The 22,124-nt window shown below is 53.6% G+C and overlaps 1 protein-coding gene across 2 annotated transcripts in view; it reads right to left on the reverse strand.

Annotated features, from left to right (window-relative positions):
• ARHGAP23 (Rho GTPase activating protein 23) overlaps positions 1-22,124 on the reverse strand; it is a gene marked incomplete at its 5' end in the record, with an annotated part of 78,005 nt that overhangs the window by 47,242 nt on the left and 8,639 nt on the right. The window lies entirely within an intron of this gene.

Consider the following 22,124-nt stretch of genomic DNA (forward strand, 5'->3'; position numbering starts at 1 on the left):
AAGCACACAGCACACACCCACTGCACCCTCCCCCCACACTGAACTCACACTGCACCCAGCCTCCTACACTCAGAAACACAGTCACATGCGTATACATGCCCCTCACATACATGCACACATACACACACACCCTCCCCACACACATAGACCTGCACTACATACACGCATCCATAGACCCCACACCCTCTCAACCACACACACGCACGCACACACTTGCTCACCCACTGTCCACATACCCCACAGAAACACACACATCAACATACTATTCCCCTCACGTACACATTGTGTATGGACTCCATTCTGTATGCACACACACTTTGGACACCCTCCCATGCATGTATGGTCTACACATCCCACAGAGACACGTTTGCAAGCATACCCACTGTGGCCTAAAAGCACACCCGACACCCCCCACAAAACCATCCGCATACGCCCCACAGAGATACCCACAACCCGCACAAAAGCAGGCAGATAACATGCACATACCACCCAGCACACCCACTCCATACAGGCGCAAGCCGCACACATGTGCACACACGCTGCCCGGCACAGGGAGCAGCACTCACTCTCATCACACCCCACACCAGACACACCCTAAGGCTACAGGTGGATCCTGTGGGAGGTAGGGGAGTGACATGGAGGGGCACAGAGCGGAGAGGGGTCCTGGGGGCAGAGGGAGGAGAAATAGAGGGCCGTAGGGGTGAGCCCCCACCATCACTGTGGGGAAGTGTGACTGCCCCTCTTCCCAGGACCCCCTTCCCATTCGCTCTGCCTAGAGGGGCCACCACCACACTGACAATGGGCTCCAAGCTGGCCCCCACCCCGTCCCTAGCATATGAGTCAGACAGGAAGCCCATGTTGATGGCAGACCCTGCCCTCCTCCCCTTCCCGGGTGGGGCTGGCAGAGGCCTTGGCTGGTCGGTATGTAATCCCTACCTCCATTTCTATCCCACCTGACTGTTCACAAGCAGTGTGCTTCTCACCACAGCCCCTCACCGTGGCCTGGGGTCACTGCTCTGATCCCATTTCCAGGGAAGGAAACTGAGGCCCAACAGCACCCAGGTTGTAATGGAAGCAACTGGTTCATGCTTGTTATGGAAGCACCGGGACTCCAGACCCCAAGCCCCTCACTCCAGTTTTGGATCTTACTCCCAAATTCTAGCCAGCGGTCAGAGAAGGGAGGTTGGGGGGCGGGGGAGGAGGCAGCTCCAGTCCAAACCTGCTCCCAGTCTAGGAGTATGGGGCCCCTGAGGCAGGCACCCAAAGGGAGAACCGAGCAGAAGAGTTGGCTCCTTATCCCATCCGAGGAAGGACAGCTCTGAAGGTGGATCCTGTGGGAGGTAGGGGAGTGACATGGAGGGGCACAGAGCGGAGAGGGGTCCTGGGGGCAGAGGGAGGAGAAATAGAGGGCCGTAGGGGTGAGCAGGAGTGAGGGAGGGAGAAGGAAGGGAGGAAGAAGGGTGAGAGTGAGGCATGCGGGGGCCAGGGAGCGGTTTTGTTCTCCTGTTTCCTGTTTGCTGCTTGCTGGGTCCCCTGTGCAGGAGCTGGACCCCCACCCCCACCCTGGCGGAAGCCGGACGGGAAGAGTGAGGCTGCCACCGGCCGCTGAGTCAGGAGGACTTAGGGCAGGGCGGGAAAGGACCTCAGTCAAGGGAGCAGAACTCATGACATCTCCATCAGCACCCCCCACCCTGAGCCTCCCTGTCACATCCCCCAAAGGCCAGGCCCTTGGAGACCAGCTGGAAGCACCAAGGTGTCGTCAGCCATGTCAGACTCCGTGGCCCCTCGCAGAGGGCAATGGCCACGGGAATGTCCTCGCTCAGCCTGGCCTGGTGTCCCAGAAAGCAGCCTGTAAGTCCTTCCAGAACCTAACTTCCTTTCCTTGTGCTGCAAGTCCAGTCCCAGGTTCTGAGGAAATGGAGTGACTCTCCCCTCTCATAGCCAACAGGTGCTGCTGTGTGTCTGGATCAACCCCCGGACTCGGGGTTCTGTGTCCAGGGCGGTAGACATCTGGGAAATGATGAGACATAGATGATGTCCATTTCCTGCCCTCTGACTGGGCAGGGACAGCAAGGCCCGGCAATGGAGGTAACAGCCCGGTTCAACACAAACCCACACTCCTCCCCTTAACCCCAGCTGCCTCTTCAGGGACATCGGGAGGCGGGTGTACACAGTAGGGCCTCCAAGGTTGTACACAGTTTGAATAAATGATCCTCCAGCCCTGGGGAGCCTTTCAGCCCCCTCCCCCATTTCCTCTGGGAAAGGAATGTGGGGTGGGCCCCAGAGGGCGGGGGGGGAGGGGGCCAAGGACTGGGAAATACCAGGCGTAGCTGAGATTCTATTCCAAGCCTTCCTGCCTGGTGTGAGTCCTCCTTCCCTACACCCTCCCCGGCTTCCTCCCCCCAATCAGGAATGACCCAGCTGAGCAGTCCCTCCCATCATCCTCTAGTTTGACCAGCTTGCAAAATCCATTCAACCTTATCTTCCTGAGGGTCCTTGGGACAGGTATTGGGGGCTGCACTCCCAAGGGGAGGGCATCCAGTCTTCTCTCCAAATGAGATAATCATCTTTTACTGCTTCAGAGCACTTTGCTTTATCTTATTTGACCCTTATCTTAAGAATTGGGTGTCCAGGGATATTTTAATACCCATTTTTCAGATGTAGAAACTGAGGCACAAAGAGGAAAAGTGACTGGTTCAAAGCATCACTTTTACTAAGCTGGGGCCAGATCCCCAAGTTCTAAAGCCTAAGTCAGATCTGTTTCCATTTCCCTCTTGTTTACCCTTTCAGCAACCATGCCTTGAGTGCCTGCTGTGGGCCAGGTGCTGTGCCAGAGCCTGGGCGCCTTGGAGAATAAGACAAGTGCAGACCTTGTCCTCGGGACACTTAGACTCCTATTAGCACCCCAGCTCGTTAGGGGTCCCCCAGGTCCAGAGTCAGGCCAGAGCCAGCTACCTTCATCCAGAACAAAGGGAGACTCCCACATCAACAGGGTCCGGGGGCCTTATCAGGGATTTGGGGCCTCTTCTCCCTGAGAGAGGACAGTTTGTTTGAGGGTGGGGTCAGGGGCCTCCCAGGTCAGCCCTTCCAGCTCCTCCCAGGTGGCCTAGGCTGGAGGCGCAGGAAGAGGAGAGGGCCCTGGGGCCCAAGGGTCAGGGGATATGAGGAGGAAAACTGATACCTTGGGAGGGCTAGTGGTTCAGGAAGTGAGAGAGAGGGACTTGGGGTCAGTTGGCCTGCTTTTCCTTCTGGCTTTCCTCCCAGAATGTAGGCCCCAAATCAGGAGACAAACAGTACCCCCTACCCCAAGAGAATGATCTGGCACTTCAGAAGTTTCAACTCGCCCCATACGTACCCCCATCACATACCACCAAAAGCAGGTCTGTGACCACCCCAACCTCACACCCAGACAGAGCAAATCGGCCGCCAGTTCCGTCCATCCCAGGCACGCAGGCAATGTGACACCCACGGCATCTTGCCCGCCCACGCCTGGGCCTCCAACCCCTGACCCAGTCTCCTCGTTCAAGGGCAGCTGCCCCCTCGGTCCTCCTCCACCCTTTTGCCCCATTCAGATGCCTGGTTCCCAGCACCAGTTGTGTACAATCCTGACATGCCCCAGCAAGCCAAGCTGATGAGCAGGCCCGGCAAGCCTGCGTCTCCCCAGCACTCTCAATGTGCAGGTAACCCCCAGTCACTGGAGCACTTGGTATGGTCCCATGGACAGGGTGTAGTTCAAAGAGTCTCTCCAGACTCATGCTTTCCCCATCCAGGAGTAGAGTTGGGGTAGTTGTGACACTCCTCTCCCACCCTCAAACTGGGCCAGAGCCAAGGAAGGCTGGGGGGCGGGGGGGGGGGGGGGGGAGAAGGGGGGAGGGGAGAGGGGAGAGGAGCAATTGCAGTGCCAGAAATTCCACTGTCATCTCAAGGAGGGGACCAAGGATCAGTATCACCTAGTTCTTCAGTGTCAGCACATGGGCTCTGCAGTCCTGGATGCAGACAGGTCTGAGTCCCGTCTCTACCTCTTTCTGGCTGTGAGACCTCCCCAGAGTTACTTAATCTCTGTGAGCTTCGGTTTCTCACCAATCAAATAGGAATGGCACTAATTTCCAGCTCACCTGTTGTTGGGAGAATTAAGTAAATTAAAGAAAGTCCTTAGCACACACAGGCCCTGGGCAAATAGTAGGTATTCAATAAATGCAAGATTTTTGTTGTTGTTTTCCTTTTTTTTAAAAAAAAAAAAAAAATCTTTTATTGCGCCCTAGCTGGTTTGGCTCAGTGGATAGAGCGTCGGCCTACAGACTGAAGGGTCCCAGGTTCGATTCCGGCCGAGGGCACATTCACGGGTTGTGGGCTTGATCCCCAGCAGGGGGCGTGCAATAGGCAGCCAATCAATGATTCTCTCTCATCATTGATGTCTCTCTCTATCCCTCTTCCTTCCTCTCTGAAATCAATAAAGAAATATATTTTTTAAAAATCTTTTATTGCGATATAATTAACATTCACCATTATATTAGTTTCAGATGTACAACATAATAATTCAAAATTTGTATGCATTGCGAAATGATCACAATGAGTCTGGTTAACGTCTGTCATCATCAATAGTTACAGAATGTTTTGTTGTGATAAGAACATTTAAGATCTATTCTCTTAGCAATTTCAAATATGTAATACTGTATTATTAACTATAGTTGCCATGCGGAACATTACATCCCCATGACTTACTTTAGAATTGGACGTTTGTACCTTTTGACTTCCTTCACCCATTTGGCCAACTCCCTCAATACCGCCCCCCTCACCCCCTTAGCTCCCCAACCCCCCTTCCCAGCCTCTGGCAACCACCAATCCGTCCTCTATGAGCTTGGTGGGGGTTTTGGTTTGGGGTGTTTTTTATTAGGATTCCACATCTAAGTGAGATCATACAGTACCTGTCTTTCTCTGTCTGACTTATTTCACTTAGCATAATGCCCTCAAGGTCAATGCAAGCTGTTTTGATTGTCTTTTGGATATTCACACTCACACACCCAGCCACATTCACATTGAGACAGACAGACAACTCAGCCACAGGTACACAAAGACACGGTGACACATGCAGACCCGTAGGGAGATCTGCCTAGAGCCAGGTGAATCCCCTCACGTGGGCATCACTGCCACCTTCCCCTGCCAGCCCCCCACAGGCTCCTACATGCCCCAATTCTCCCCAAGCGGAGAGGAATCTTCAGGAGCCCCCCTTCCCTAGCAGAACTTGGGCAGGCCCAGAGCCTTGTCCTGCAGGTCCTTTGGGAGTGGGGAAGAGGTGGGCGACGTGAGACCCCAGGACCCCTGGGCACATAGTAGGGATTCAATAAATGCAAGATTTTTGTTGTTGTTTTTCTGATGGGGCCTGCTCTTAGCAGGCAAGGAACCTGGCAAAAGTGCCAGGCTGGCAGGGCCTTTCCCAGCAAGAGAGCCAATTTCCTCCTCAGGGAGGGAGGACTACAGATGAGCATCTTTCCTCATGGTGGGAAATGAGCACTTGAGGAAAAGGGTGAGTCTAGAGCCAGCCACAAAGTAAACAGCAGGGCCATTGCCTAGGCAACCGCAGGCCAGTGTGGGCCAGGGCCCACCACAAGCCCTCTCCAACCCCTGATTTACTCCACTCAGCAGCCCCTGGATGTCTCGATGCATGCCCTCCATGTGTCCATTCTGGTCTCTGGGTCTGTCTGGGACTCCCCCAAAAGAAGGGCCTGTGCCTCCTCCCTCCCATTGGGAGCTCCCTACAGCAGGGATGGGGTTTTTTGTTTGTTTTGCCCCATATCCCTCTAGGGTCTCCCAGAGGTCACGGCCTATGTCTTTCTCCTCAGATTGGAGACGGCTCAAGGGCATGACCTGAGTCTCCCCCAGCAGGCTGAGAGCTTTGTAAGGACAGGAGCTACTGAACTTTCAGGTATAGATTTGTATTACTAGAGTGCTGTGTACATAGTAGGCTCTCAATAGCTATTTGTTAATGGTGAGAATGTGGAGAAATTGAAACCCTTACGCATTGCTGGTGGGAATGCAAAATGGGGCTGTTGCTATGGAAAACAGTATGGTGGTTCCTCAAAAAATTAAACATAGCAATTCCACTTTTGCCTCTGTACCCAAAAGATAAGAAAGCAGGGACTCAAACAGATATGTGCACACTCATGTTCAAGGCAGCATTACTCACAAGCCAAACGGTGGGAACAACCCAAATGTCAATCAATAGATGAATGGATAAACAAAATGTGGTCTCCCCAAGCATCCGTCAGTCCATGAGTGGCTAAAACAGCTATGGTACACTTACACAATGGAATACTAATCAGCTGTAAAAAAAAAAAAAAAAAAAAGAGGGAAATTTTACCCTTTGCAACAGCATGGGTGGACCTGGAGAACATTATGCTAAGTGCAATGAGCCCAGAGAAAGACAAGAACCATATGATTTCACTCGTATGTGGAATCTGATGAACAAACTCAGCTAACATGCAAAACAGAGACAGACTCGTAGACAGCGCGCAGGCTGACAGCTGTCAGGGAGTGGGGGGTGGGCTGGGGGTGGGTGGAGGGATTGAGTAAAAAAGAAAAAAAAGAGAAAGAACTCATTGGCACGAACAACTGTGCGGTGATGGAGGGGGCGGGGAGGAGGAGTGAGTGGAGGTGGAAGAGGGTATGGGGGAATAAATGGTGATGGGAGAAAATTAAATTAAAAATTTAAAAATGTTGTATATACATACAATGGAATTTTATTCAGTCTTAAAAAGGAAGGTAATTCTGACATATGCTACAACATGGAGGAACCTTGAGGACATTATGCGAAGTGAAATACACCAGACACAAAAGGACAAATGTTGTATAATTCTACTTATCTGAGATACCTAGATTCATAGAGACAGAAAACAGAATGGTGGCTGCTAAGGGCTGGGAGAACAGGAAATGTAAGTTACTGTTTAATGAGTATAGAGTTTCAGTTTGGGAAGATGAAAAATTTCTAGAGATGGATGGTGGTGATGGCTGCACAACAATGTGAATGTACTTAATACCACTTAAAAATAGTACATTTTAGCCCTGGCCAGTGTTTCTAAGTGGTTAGAGCACCTGCCCACATCAAAGGGTCTCTGGTTCAAATCCTGATCAAGGGGGCACATACCTGGTCAAGATTCAATTCCTAGCCCCTGGCCAGGGGTGCTTGTGAGAGGCAACCAATCGATGTGTCTCTCTCTCACATTGATGTTTCTCTCTCCCTTCCATTATCTCTAAAAATCAATGGGGGGAGGGGGAGGAAAAAAATATATATCCTCGGGTAAGGATTAACAACCACAATAAAAAAGGTATATTTTATGTTATATATATTTTACCACAATAAAAAAAATGGAAAGATCAGAACTCAAATAGAAAAAAAACAAAACTCTTGTTGAAAGCAGATAGAACAAGTGAACAAATCTCCCATTGGGGCCCAGAAGCAAGCCCGCCCGAACCAGAGATTGTCCGGGACAGCTGAGAACCTCCTGCCTGAAGGACCTTTCCTTACCACCCTTCTCCCTGCCTTCTCAGACCCCTGATTGTCAGCTTTGGGGGCCCTCGTACGCCCTGCACAGGGGGAGCTCTGGGGCGGCCGGGGAGTCTGAACTTTGATACCGTAAGTCCTTGGCATTGATGAGGACCTGCCATCTATCAGAGGCTAACCTGATGGAGGCACAGTCTCTGGGGATGCCATATCCCATGGTGTCAGGACATTGGAAGAATTTCCCAGCGCACACGTCTATTCTAAGCCTACAAAACACCCATAACATATACACACAAGGGTGTGCACACACAGGCAAGTTCCTGTTCCCACATGCTCTCTTAGGCGCACACTCCAAGGCAAACATGCCTACCCACGGAAGGAGGCAGTCTTGTCAGAGCCGGCAGGTCCCATGTGCAGCAGAGCCCCCTGCTGGCCCAGCACTAGCACACTTATGGCCCTCATTCCCTCCACCCTGCGTCTCACCGTTGCATCCTCCAGGCCCCTCAGCCCCCAGCCACACCCCAGGACCAGCCCTCTCCATCTCCTACAGGGGAGCAGATGACTATGGAACCTTAGGAAGGTTCTCCCTTTGGTTAAGGAGCACTGGAGAGAGGCTAGAGCCTCTTAGATCGAGTTAAGGGCAGTCATTCCTGGAGGCAGGAGAATGCATACAATGACTTCTCCAAAATCATCATATCCATTCTGAGACTCCACACTGGAAAGCCCATTTCAGTGGAGACGGGAGGGGGGGGGGGGTGGGGTGGGGGGGTGGAGGGTGGGGGGAGAATTCTGGGAGTGGATCTCTCTATGAATTATCTGCCTGTTGTCTGACCACCTGGGCAAAGACATCAGGTGCACCCACTGTTGTTTTTTGTTTTGTTTTGTTTTGTTTTGTTTTGTTTTGTTTTCAGGGGAGAGCTCAGTCCTAGTCAAGCTGAGACCACATCTCCTCCCAGGGCAGGCCTCTGCAGATTCCGAAAGTCTCCCTCAGGGCACCTGGGGCTCCCTGTGAAGAGAGGCTCTCAGCCCCACCCCTGAAACCACCCACCCCCTCAGCCAGGCCCTGCCCAACCTGCCCAGGTCATCCCTTCACCCCACCTAGGAGCTGAACCTCTCCCTAACACAGTCCATGATGCCCCAGAGGCAGCGGGAAGGGTGGAGGAGACGATGGCTCTGTAGGGACAACCTCCCCTGGCTCTTGCCCATAAGGGAGCTGAGATGGTCTCTAGGCTGGGCTCTGTGGTCAGAAGAGGACAGATGGGCTTGCCTTCAGCCCTAGATCCTACCCCTCACCAGTTTGCCTGGCCCCATATTAATAGTTGTTGAGTCCTTACTTTATGACAGGCAGGCTGCACATGCATAATCTCTCTCTCTCTCTCTATCTCTCTCTCTCTCTCTCTCTCTCTCTCTCTCTCTCTCACACACACACACACACACACACACACACACACACACACACGCACACACACCCCATCTTGGCCCCTTGCTCCAAGCCCCAGGCTGGTGCTAGGTAGGAAATGCTGGGCTAACCCACAGGAGCACTGAGGGGCTGGAGATAGGAGGCTGGTAAGAGAGGTCACTGTCCCGGCATCGAGAAGGCTGATATGGATCTCTCTCTCTCTCTCTCTCTCTCTCTCTCTCTCTCTCTCACACACACACACACACACACACACACACACACACGCACACACACCCCATCTTGGCCCCTTGCTCCAAGCCCCAGGCTGGTGCTAGGTAGGAAATGCTGGGCTAACCCACAGGAGCACTGAGGGGCTGGAGATAGGAGGCTGGTAAGAGAGGTCACTGTCCCGGCATCGAGAAGGCTGATATGGAGAAGGGGTCACACTTGCCCTTGGTACTGGCCCTAGCCCTTTTCCAGCTATGTGACCTCAAGGTCACTCGGGTTTTCTTATTTATTCAGCTACAAAATGAAGCTGGGGATAGCAGCCTGACAAAGTTGCTGGGAAAGCATTTGGGGAACTGATAAAGGGGAGGTGTTATGGCCCCAGCCCTACATTCCACCCGTCAGAGTGAACTCCGTTTTCCAAACGTCTCCTGGGTCCATCCACTCCACCACGTGCACTGCTCTGCTCCAAGCCACCAGCACTCCCCTGGAAGTCCAGGCTGATTGCTTTTATATTATGACCACCAGACTCCGTGGGACATGCCTCCAGGCTCGCACTCACCCACCGCACCCCTTTCCTCTGTGTTCCAGCTACCCTGGCCTCCTTCCAGTTCCTTTGAGGACCCCGCACCCTTCCAGCCTCAGGCCCTTTGCACATGCTGTTTCTAGAATGCTGTTTTCTCTTCCCCAGCTCCCTCCCTGCCTTACCAACACACACCCTAATTAACTACTACCCACCCTATATTTCTCAGAAAAAAAAAAAAAAGTCACTTCCCCAGAGACACCTCCTCTGGGCCCCAAACCAGGTCTGGCCCCTCTGCACCCTCTCACAGCACTCTTGAGTTGGCGTCTATATACTTATGAGGTTATTTTGACCATCTTCCTACCCCACCCCCAGGACTGTGAGTTCTGGAAGGCAGGCACCGGCTGCTTTGCTGGTGTCAAATCCCCAGCTCCTGGCACAAGGTGGGCATACCATTTCTGAATGTGAAGGGATGAATGAGCTTCTCCTCAGAGAGAGTCTTTGGGAGGTGTCTGCCTGGTGCAGGGGCTGCTTCAGATCTTTGTCTAATTTTTTTTGCATCCTACCCCTTCCTCAGTGGGAACCAGATCCAGAAAGTGGGGGTGCTGGAATAAGGATAAGGGGTGGCGGAGGGGGGGAATCTGCTTCAATCCCCTTTGCCGTGTCCTCGGTCCCCTCAGTCCAGCTGGCCAAGTCCTTGTCTACTCAGGGCTGGCCCACCACATCAACAGTTTCCTCTCTCTGGAACATAACCCTTGTCTCTCCCCCTCCCTCATCTTCCCTTAACGGATCCCTTATCCTCTAGGTCTCAGCTTGACTGCTTCTGAAAAGCTTCCCGGTCTGCGAGCTAAGGAGCTTGCCAGGGTCCCACAGCTAGTGGCAGCTCCGATTCTAGCCCAGGCCCACGGTGGGTCTGTCTGCGGACAGAGCCCAGGCTCCGGGCCACCGCATTACATGCCTCCTTACTACCAGTTTCTCCCTGGAGGCCCGGCCCAAAGGCACGCCCCTTCTCACGGCCTCAGTTTCCTAATTCGGACTCTAGATTTCAAGAAGATTGGCAGAGAGGATGAAGGTAGCGGGGAGGCAGAGGGAGGAGGAGGTAAGGGGAGGCGAGAGGAGGTAGGGAGGAGCGCGAAGGGGCGACAGTTTTGGGCCAGCCAGACGTGAGAAACGCCAAGTATGCGAACTACGCCGGCTCCAGAGCTATGAATAGTGCGGCCAGGCTGGCAGCTTAGGTCTGCCCTTCCCGCCAGCAGCCCCCCACCCCAGCCCCGCCTCCCCGCCCCGGCGCCCCCCCTCCCCCGCCCCAGCCCTCCCACGCTAGCCCTGGTAGCCCACAGGGACCAAAAAGGGGGCGGAGTCGGAGGAGGCACGCTTGGAGGCGAAGCCTGAGTGGCTGGAGTGAAGGGGTGCGGTCATGCAAATAAGGAGCAGGGGGCGTATCTGATTGGCGGGTCTTTGCCGGCTTGGGAACGTGTGCCCAATGGGCACTCAACCAGGATCAGCGAGCGCCCGCCCGTCCTTCAGCAAGGCGCAGAGCCTCCGCCCTCTTCCGCTTCCCTGGCGTCTGCGGTTCCCAAGCCTGGAGTCACCCTGGCTCAAATTCCACTGATATTGTGCCCAGGAGGCCTCGCACCCTCTCTGCCAAGGGCCTACTACCTTCAGACACCGTCTCTGCCCACCCCAGTGCCAGGTCAGCCTCGCCTCCGTGGAGTTAGATAGCTGGGCCCTTGGGAATTGCACCTGCCCTGCCTGGGGACCCTCTTTCCTCATCAGGGACCGCAGTGGGGAGCACACTGGGCTAGAGGCCAAAAACCCAGGCCCCAGCCCAGCCCTGCCCTGCCCCTCGTACCCCCAAACAAGTCAGTCAACCTCAGCCCCACTCCTTTTTTCTTTCATTCCAGAACCATGGGCTGGTGTCACTGAGGGTCTGGCACCTACAAGATGCTTAACAAATCTTAGTTTGGTAGTCCACAAGGGATTTTTTAAATCAATAAAACAGTCTCTGACTTTATAAAGAGATAAACATGCAACAAATTAAGAGGATGCAGACCATAGTGTTTAAAAGTTCCAAAACAGGATTCAGAGGATTTTTGGGTTTGAATCCCAACTTGGTCCCACTTCCTGTGTGTCGCTGGACTAGTTACTAACCTCTCTGAGCTTATTTTTCTGCATTTATAAAACAGGGATAATCTGTCCTTCATGGGGCTGTTGTGAAGATTAAAGAGATAGTTTGTGTAAAGTGCTCAGCACGGCAATGTCTGGCACTGAAATGCTCAATTAATGTTAGGACACCCAATACTCCTGTTGTTATTATATGGTTCTCACAATGCAGTGCCAGGACAGAGCCCATACAGTTCATGAGTCAACAATATTCAGTCAACAGGACCTGGGCTAGAAGTTGGAGATAGTACGGTGAACAAGGCAAAGTCTGCCCTCATGGGGCTTTACAGCCTAGCGCCCAGAGAAGGAAGTCCCCATATATTTGAGGACTTGGGGGAGGGGGGTGCTTTACAGAAGGATATTTGAACTGGGCATTGAAGGATGAATAGGAGTTTGAGAAATAGAGAAGACAGGAAAGGCTATTCAGAGGTGAAGAAATGGTGTGGCAAGTTTCTGGAGAGGGAAGAGGGTGATGTATCTGCTCCTACCCTGTCCTCTCCATCCCCAACTCCAGTTTCAGCCCTCATCATCTGGTCTGCTGTCTCCGCTGCCTGATACCCTTCCATGGCTCCACAGTCTCTATGAAAACAAGTCATGCTGGGTCTGGAATTCCCATCTCTCCCTTCTATGCCTACCACCCCGCTGTTGCCCCAGCAGACATCTTTCAGGCCCGGGCCAGCCTTGCTTCCTCAATGAAGCTTTCTTTCCCTCAGAGCTCGAGCATCTTTAGAAGAACCAGGAGCTCGGCCAGGTTTATTGATGGAGCCCTGGGGTGTTCCATACCACTCAAGGGCAAACCCAGACTGTAGGCAGGCACAAGGAGAAGCAGGCACAGTAGAGTCATGGAGAAGCAGAATATAATCATGCATCTGCACCCTCCACCCCTCCTTCATCATCATGCAGACCCCTACTTGGATTTCAGGGCTCAGCTGGGGGAAGGTGGGAGTGTCTCCCTCCCTAGGATGGGAGTGTCCACCTCTCGCAGGCTTTTCCTTGTCAGGGAAGGTAGCGGTGACACAGGACAGGCTTAGGATTCAGAAAGACCCAGACTTAAATTCAGATGCTGGGTGACCTTTGATGGGGTTATTTACCCTCTCAGGGTCTCAGTTCTTGTATCAGTGAATACATAACCACTTCACAATGACCCTTGAAAATTCATTGAAAAAAAGTTTCACTAAAGAATCCTCAACGGTAGGTTTGGAAACAGGAAATGAGAGAAAGGAGATTAATCACATCACCAATTGGTTTTTAGCCACTCCTACAGCGATTCTACCCAGCGGTTCTGTTTCCATCTTTAAACAGCTGTTACCACCTTTGTGGCCACATTCACACTCAAATGACGTCACAGTGAAGATACTTGCTAGTGTCTGCTTTGGTTCTGTCTCCCTAGTTATGCCAGACCATTTTTATGTAATATATATATATATATATATATATATATATATATATATATAATTTCAGAGAGGAAGGGACAGGGAAAGAGAGATAGAAACATCAATGATGGGAGGGATTCATTGATTGGCTGCCTCCGGCACGCCCCACACTGGGCATTGAGCCTAAAACCCAGGCACGTGCCCTGACCGGAATTGAACCTCGACCTCCTGGTTCACAGGTCGATGCTCAACCACTGAGCCACGCTGGCCGCGCTGTAATATTTTTGACAGAGGGTGTCAAGAAGTGTTCTGGACTGGCAGACAGGGTAGATGCAAATCTCAGAACCTGTGGTTATAAAATCTTATTGGAGCTGTTGGGTGGCAGGAAAAACAGACGAGAACCCCCTTGAGAGCAGGGTTGTATCTTTTTCATCCAGATCCCAAGACCCACAGAGAGCCTGAAACTCAGGAAATGAGAGGGCACACAGGAATAATCACCAAATGAACAAAGGCCGGTTGGCATTAAGATCTGGCTGCTGCCTAGTTTTCCCAGGCACGGAACCTCCAGTCTCTGGATCAGGTCCTTCTCCTGCCCCAGGCTGCAATTAGGGTTAGGGCAAGACAACACTCTATGAAAGCCAGGCCTGGGAATGTCCTTAATGCTCCCGGGCCACACCCTGTCTCCCAGATAACACTTTCCTTAGCACTGTGGGACCCAAGCATCTGGGAGCCACTGGCAAGGAAAAGGTCCCAGTGGGGAAGGCAAGGGGGATGTGTGCCTTTTTTTTTTTTACATTAAAAAAAAAAAATATATATATATATATATATAGATAGATATATAGATATATAGATATATAGATATATAGATTGATTTCAGAGAGGACGGGAGAGGGAGTGAGAGATTGAAGCATCAATGATGAAAGAGAATCATTGGTCAGCTGCCTCCTGCACGGCCCCACTGGGGATGGAGCCTGAAACCCCGGGCATGTGCCTGGGTATATGACCTCCTGGTTCATAGGTCAATGCTCAGCCACTGAGCCACACCGGTCAGGTGAGATATGTGCCTCTTCCCCTGTCTGTCAGCAGTCCTAGCCTTGTTGCATGGCCCCCATTTCCTGACTCCCTCTCTTTCCTCTTACAGACATCCCACCCTCCTCCTGGTCTCTAGACCCAACCTCAGCTGCCCCATCATCCCCACCAGGTGCTGCAGGGCAGATGGGGGCACAGTGCCAAGGCTTCATTAGAGCTAATGAGGGCCCAGCTCTGCAGATGCCAGTGCAAGATACGGAAGGGGACCAGGCCCGCCGGCAGCCCCATCAGGACCTCGGGCCCTCAGTTCCCTCCTCCCCGTCTCTGGAGGGGAACCAGGGCCACATCCTGGGAAGAGGTAAGGGAGATTTAGGAGAATCTTCCCAAGTACAGAGAGTGCCATGATGCCAAGAGACTGGGGTGTAGAAAACAGCATCAGGATAGGGTTCTCACCTGGGCGGCCAGAGGCTCCACTGTCCACTTACTCAATCAAAAAACAACAACAAAACAAAAACTAACAGAAACCCACTCCTCCACTCCCTCCTTTCATGGAATCACAGCAGGTCACAGGAGACTAGGGACTCTCCACTACCCTTGGACTGTAACTCAACGACCCGAGCTCCCTTCTCGGCTGGCTTCCATCCTCCCTCTTCCTCCCACTTTTGCCTGTCCTTTGCCCTCTGCCTCTGTCTCCTTGTCCTGTCTCCGGGCCTTAGTTTCCCCATGAGTCAAATGGAGAGGAAGGGAGGTAGGGGTGGCCTATCTCCAGTTGAAACTTTTTTAAAAAACATATTTTTATTGATTTCAGAGAGGAAGGGAGAGGGAGAGAGAGATAGGAACATCAATGATGAGAGAGAATCATAGATCTGCTGCCTCCTGCACGCCCCACACTGGGGATGGAGCCTGGGCATGTGGCCTTGACTGGAATCGAACCCAAGACCCTTCTGTCCACAGGCTGACCCTCTATCCACTGAGCCAAACCAGCCAGGGCACCCGCTGAAACTTTTGAAGCTGTTCCCTCTTAGGGAACTCTTCTCCTCCTCCTTGCCGCCCCCCCCCCCCCCCGCCCTCCTCCCCTCTCTCTCTTTTGGAGAACAATCCAGATATGGAATCTCTGTGGTGGAGGGTGAGAGTCTCCACTTCAGCCCGCCCTTTCAGCCTTTTGGGGGCTCTCAAGAGCAGGAAAAGCTCTGATGACCCAGATCTCTACCCCATTCTCCTACCAAGGGCTCTAAGCCCCCCATCCCCCCCATCCCCCACCCCCATTCTCTCCAAGGAACTCTCACACTCTTTGAGGAAATTAAAAAAGAGAAAGGCCCTGACCGGTTTGGCTCAGTGGATAGAGCGTCAGCCTGTGGACTGAAGGGTCCCAGTTTCGATTCCGGTCAAGGGCATGTACCTTGGTTGGGGGCACATCCCCAGTAGGGGGTGTGTAGGAGGCAGCTGATTGATGTTTCTCTCTCATCGATGTTTCCAACTCTCTCTCCCTCTCCCTTCCTCTCTGTAAAAAATCAGTAGAATATTAAAGAGAGAGAGAGAGAGAGAGAGAGAGAGAGAGAGAGAGAGAGAAGCTATGAATTTAGGAGCCCAGAATCAGACAGAAATCATGATAGGAGCCAAATGAACCTTTATCAGGGCCAAAATGAACTCTGCCCTTCCCTATATTGACCCCCCACTTGGAGGCCAAGACCCTGGGTCGGTTGTCCTCCCACAAGGCTCCTACAAGTGCCCCCAGCCTGGCCACATTCCTCCAGCCCACACACCTCCCACCAGCCGGCTGCCCAAAGACACTGCATCTGCTTCCATCCTGGGCTTGCAGATCTGTCCTCCTTGCACCCCGCCCCAAGCTGTCTCTCCACCCAGGGGTTCAGGCTGAGCTTTGAAAGGGTCACTTCAAAGAGGACCTGCCTGGGAGAGCCCAGCCAGACCCAGGGCTGGCTCCTCGGCCAGATTCCCGGCGGCTGGGGACAAAGGCTCCACTGTTCCTCCGACCCCCAGACGCCCCCAAATGCACTGGGCATAAGAAGTCTTTCTTTCCCCAGTTCCGCTCCTTACAGGCCCTTGCTCTTTGCCACTGAGAGTAGCCCTGGTCCCTCCTCCAAGAGAGACTGGGAGTTGGGGCGTCGGGGGAGACAGGGAGCTCCCAGCTCCCCCATGACCACCACCACCACCACCACCACCAAACACCCACCCCCTTGGGCAGCCAGCATGTGGAGGCAGCCTTGGGGCCGACTTCAGGACTAGTGTCCCGGGGCCTCACCCCCCTCAACCACCAATCCCTTTGCAGGCCTGCAAGGGCCTCCCACCCATCAGAACCATGCCCGTGCTTACAGGCCTCCTCCAGGAAGTCTTCCAGGACTCCCTGTCCTTGGAGGAACCTCACAGCACAGCAGCGGACCCCTCATTCCTCTCTCCAGTCCCTGGTCGCAGGAACCAGGTCCCACCTGCTCCTCTGATTTCCTACCACACGGTGCTATTCCCAAAGCAGAGTCCGCCAGGTTCTCCGAGTTAGCCTCTCACCCAGTGCCTGAATTCTCTCTAGTCCAGCCGGGGCTGGCTCACCTCCTCTGATTGGGGCCCCCATCACCGCCAGGGGCAGCTCATTTCCTCTTCAGATTACTCAGACCATAAAGGGTTCCCTTTATTGAGCCCAAAGTATGTTGTTCTCATTTCCATCCATTGATTATTGTTTGTTTAATCACAGTTGTTACTACGAGTGCAGATTACCAGATGTCAGCCACTTTACCTATATTACCTCATTTAATCCAAAACAATTTTGAGGGATTATTTCAGGGACAAGAAAACTGAGGCCAAAAACAGTGAACTTGGCCAAGGTCACACAGTGAACAAGGGGTAGGGCTGAAATTTGAACTTTAGCAAGGCTGAAGTCAGGGCCCAGGCACTCAACCTACCTCCCAGTGTGCCCAGGCGCCATGCTGGGGCAGACCACATCCCCACACTGAGTCTTCTTTTTTCCAGTCCAGATTCCCACCAGCCTTTGTCAGTACATGAAGTGTGACCTGGTGATGGAGTCTGATGTTCATTCAAACCAGCAAATGGGGAGCAGGGGGAGTCAGAGGGGAAGCAGTCACCTGCCTAGGAGCACACAGGTTTGAGCAGGTTGGAGGAGATGACCCTGGCCATCTTAGGGTTTAGGACTGGAAATCCAATACCCCTTCCTGTGAGGCACAGAGAACTGATGGCTGTGGCGGGCCCTGCCCCAAACCAAACACTCCGTGCGCCCTCCAACTATTAAGCTGAACATCTCAGGGCCCTTTAATCCAATCTGTAGTCTTTTCCCACGTGCCCACTGCCCAGCACTGTCCCCTTGGAACTCTGGGAGAAGGGAGGGAGAGAGGGCAAGAGAGAAGCCCGAGGACTGGGGCCCCCCAGTGGCCCCTGTTAAGCGGCGGAAGACATTCGTGATAGGGTGTGGGTGAGCTCTCCATTTCTTTCTAGGTTTGGCTGAGGCACTCCTGGCGCAGATAACACAGTAATGCACTTCTAGGCTGCCTTCCCAAGACACCAATCCCAGCTACTTCCAAAGGGTTAGATCAATGGTCGGCAAACTGCGGCTCGCGAGCCACATGCGGCTCTCTGGCCCCTTGAGTGTGGCTCTTCCACAAAATACCACATGTGGGCATGCATGTACAGTGTGATTGAAACTTCGTGGCCCATGCGCAGAAGTCAGTTTATGGCTCTCAAAAGAAATTTCAATCATTGTACTGTTGATATTTGGCTCTGTTGACTAATGAGTTTGCCGACCACTGGGTTAGATGATCGAATTCTGAGGTTTTTCCATACACTGTCAGTCATTCGGTCAATCAACAAACAGCACTGCGTGCCAGGCTCTGTGGATACCAAGATAAATAGGACACCTCTGGGCCTGCCTGGAATGAGGTTAAGAACAAGGTCAACTCCTTAGCTCTGCCACCAGCTGTGTGACATGAGGAAGCCATGCAATCTTTTTGTGCCAATTTCTTTGTCTGTCAAATGGGATGACGATAATGTACCTACCTAGAGTGGTAAGCACTTCGGAAGTAGTTGCTATTATTATTTTTCTTGCCCTCAAATAATGCCAGTCTGGTGGGGGAGACTGACTTGTAGACCGACTGTCACAGTGCCAGGGGCAGAGCTAGGCACAGTGCACCCTGGGAGGCCAGGGGTGGGTCTGCTCCCTGGCCTGCACTTCACAAACATTTATGGAGAATCGCTCTGTGCCAGGCACTGTGCTGGCCACTAGGGACACAGAGATGAACAGGACACATTGTCCACTCATCCTTGCTCCTCTCCGCCCTCCCTTCTCCCTCCTGGGCCCAGTCCCAGAACCCTGCACTGAGGGGGACACTAAGGACAGAACCAACTGTGCATGGGAAGGCATGGCCTGGGGGCCAGGCAATCAGAACACCTGGGTTCATGTCCACCACTCACAGGCCACCTGCCACTGGGCACTCTCTGACCTCAGTTTCCCCACTGGAGCATGAGGGAGTTGGACAAGAAGACCCCTCTGGCCCTAACCGGTTTGGCTCAGTGGATAGAGCGTCGATCTGCGGACTCAAGGGTCCCAGGTTCGATTCCGGTCAAGGGCATGTACCTTGGTTGCGGGCACATGCCCAGTAGGGGATGCGCAGGAGGCAGCTGATTGATGTTTCTCTCTCATTGATGTTTCTAACTCTCTCTCCCTCTCCCTTCCTCTCTGTAAAAAAATCAATAAAATATATTAAAAAAAAAAAAAAAAAAAAGAAGAAGACCCTTCTGGTCCTGACCCACATTGACAGCTGATGAATATGCTCCATCCCCACAGGGCTTTAAACTCACCCCAAAGTCCAGTCCCAAGGCCACCCCAGCCTGCTGTCTCACTGAGGCAGTGGGGAGAAGATGCCTGCCTGGCACTGACTGGCACTGCCCTGCTGATGAGCTGGCACAATTTCACATGGAACAGGGGGCCTGGATCTAAAGGCGGGTTGTTGGAAGGGGTGGGGGTGCTAGGGGAAAGGCAGAGCCAGCTCCCACAGGCCCTATTCATGACTCTCTCTGGGGAGGGACAGAGAGCAGGATAATTAAACCCAGGCTTTATCCAAATCCCTGACCAAGCCAATATCTCACCTCTGAACCAACAGACCAGCGCTGATGTCCCTTTGAAAGGAAAACACCAATGAACCGAACCATGACCAAGTGCTATGGGCTGCATGGGGTCCCGGGGTTGGAGGGGTAAATGAGCTGATTCCCCACCCACCAACCATGGACACCTAAGGCCTCGCCACCCTGAGGCTTCTTGTGCCCATCCCTGACCCCACTGAAAGAAAAACAACCAAGCTCCAAGAGGTTGACCTTGATCTTGGGCTGTGTCCAAGATGGACCCAGCTTTGGGGTGCGAATGACAGCAGGACAAGGCAGATCCTGAGACGAGGGATAGCAGGGTGAAAGGATGGACTCCAGCCGGATTGCCGGGACCCTACCCTGGCTCTGCCACCTATTAGTGATGTGATTTTGTTCAAGCTATTAGCTCTCTGTGCCTCAGTGCTCTCAACTGTAAGATGGGAATAATGGTACCCACCCCTCATGGTTGTGTTGTGAAAATTGTGAAAATTAAAGAGGTCATTTATATAAATGCTGGCCCAGAGTAATTGCTATCCATGTCTTAGCTATCAGCTGTACTATTAAAGAAACTCCCCCTCCTTAAAAACACGTTTTTGAGGGCACTAATGTATATGCTCATTGACTATATCTGATCCCCTATGAATCGCTCTGTATTTCTGCACTGGAATCCAACTCCATCGGGATCTACCAAACCCTCTGTAGTGGAGGAAAGTTCCCTGCGTGATGCTCCAGGCTAGCCTGGGATGCTGCAGCTCTTAAACCTTTCCCTGGAAGTTCTCCCCAAGAGCTAACTGCAATCCCTCCTATTGTAACTTACTCCATTCTCCTCCTTTGTACTCTCTTAACCATACACACCATGAAATCCTTCTAAGAATCCCTGCAATGAAGGATGAAGCAATAAATGCCTCTGCCCATTCCTGCACTGCCCTGTTCTGTACCAGCACCCTCCCTCACCCCCACTCCCATTCATGCCAAAAATGCTGCGCTCCTGGAGGGCCAGGCTGGCCTCCCGCTCCCCTTTCCCATGAGCTCAGGGTCAGCCTGAGGAGGGGGCCCACCGACTCCATCCAGGCTGCCCAGACACGGGGCCTATTCCCCAGGCCCAGTCCCTCTCTCTTGGACTGGGATCCTCAAAGGCCTGCCCCATTCCCCATGGTGTCCTAAAGCCACCTTCCTGAAAACGCTCGCCTCCGAAAAGCTTTCAGCGTGTGACTCCCATCAAGAGACTGGGGGGCCCTAGCTGGTTTGGCTCAGTAGATAGAGCATCGGCCTGCAGACTGAAAGGTTCTGGGTTCGATTCCAGTCAAGGGCACATGCCCAGGTTGCAGGCTCGATCCCCAGTAGGGGTCGTGCAGGAGGCAGCCAATCAATGATTCTCTCTCATCATTGATGTTCCCATCTCCCTCTCCCTTCCTTTCTGAAAGAGAGAGCGAGAGAGAGAGAGAGAGAGAGAGAGAGAGAGAGAGAGAGAGAGACTGGGGAGCCTGGGATGCAGAAACTGGGAACTCCTAGCCCCTTGGGGGTGGGCTCAACCACGATGTGAGCAAGTGGAAGAGGCTGAGGTTGGGGACCTTGAGTTGTGTTTGGAGGTGAGATGACGTTATGTAATCGAGATTCACATCGAATGCCAATGAGCACAGCATCTCAGCGAGAGAGAGCGCGGCCACTTTTGGGAATGGGACTGTTGGCCTGGTGGAGGGGGAGAACCCCAGGCTAGGCCACAGGAGAAGGGTGGGGGTGCGATGGTAGAGGAGTGGAGATGAAGTGTGTGTTGGTAGTGGTGGTGGTGGTGGTGGTGGTGGGGTGTAATCCAAGGGACTCTGCTTAATGCCCTCCACCCCCACCCCCTGTCCATCCTGAATTTCAAGTTTGTAATTAGGAGCGCTTTGGCTGAGCGGTGGAGGGGGAGTCCGGGAGAAGTGAGCACACATCCCTCCAGCTCCTGAGACGCTCAGCAGTCTCGGAGTTTGCAAAGCGCTAGACCCCAGCTCCAACTCTGGGGGGAGAGCTGGGAGGAGCACCCCCACTTCCTCCAGCCCCGTCAAAAGAGGAAGAGGCCTCAGCCCAGACCTTGACCCCAACATAGACCCCCAGGGAACTTCTTTTCCCAGCCCAGGGAACTGGCCTGACAGTTCAGTCCTTCAACTCGGGAAGGGGAGGAGCGCCTGTGCGGGTGCTCCGCAGCCGGGCTCGGCAGTGGGGGCCGGACCCGATGGGGCACCGAGGCCCCCGCGGGCCCCTCCCCACCCTCAGCAGCTGGCAGATGAAAGAACCCAAGCAAAGCAGCCTAGCGCTGAGTAATCCCCTGGCACCCCGCGACCAGACCCACCCACAGCCAGTCCGAGGGGACGGAGAGAGCAGCCGCGCCTGCAGGACCAGGGGTCCCGAACCCGTTTCTCTTCCTCGGGACCCCGGGGGGCGGCGGAGTCGCGCCAGGCAGTTCGCTGCGCCGTCCGGCCCGGCAGGGGGCGAGTGTGGCGCGGGGAGGGGGTGTCCGGCCGCCGTGGTCAAGGACGTCCCGCTCCGGGAACTCCCTCCCCCACTCCCTCTCCCTCCAGCTGTGCCGGGGCCTCGCCAACGGAAAACGAAAACTCGGGCAGAGGAAGCAGCGGCGGGCGCCCCGCCTGAAAAACCCGGACAAAAGGCGCGGACCTCCCGCCCCCGCTGGCCAGCCGCCGGGGTCCTGGCACGGCCGCCCCGGCCCGTGCCCCCTGCCCTGGCAGCCCCGGGAGTCCCGGCCCCCGGCCTACCGTCCTCCTTCCCAACCTCCTGCCCAGGGCAACTCTCGCTCAGCGACGCCCCCCCCCCAGTTCC

The sequence above is a fragment of the Plecotus auritus genome (genome assembly GCF_963455305.1).
Source record: "Plecotus auritus genome assembly, chromosome: 7".
NCBI classification, from domain to species: domain Eukaryota; kingdom Metazoa; phylum Chordata; class Mammalia; order Chiroptera; family Vespertilionidae; genus Plecotus; species Plecotus auritus.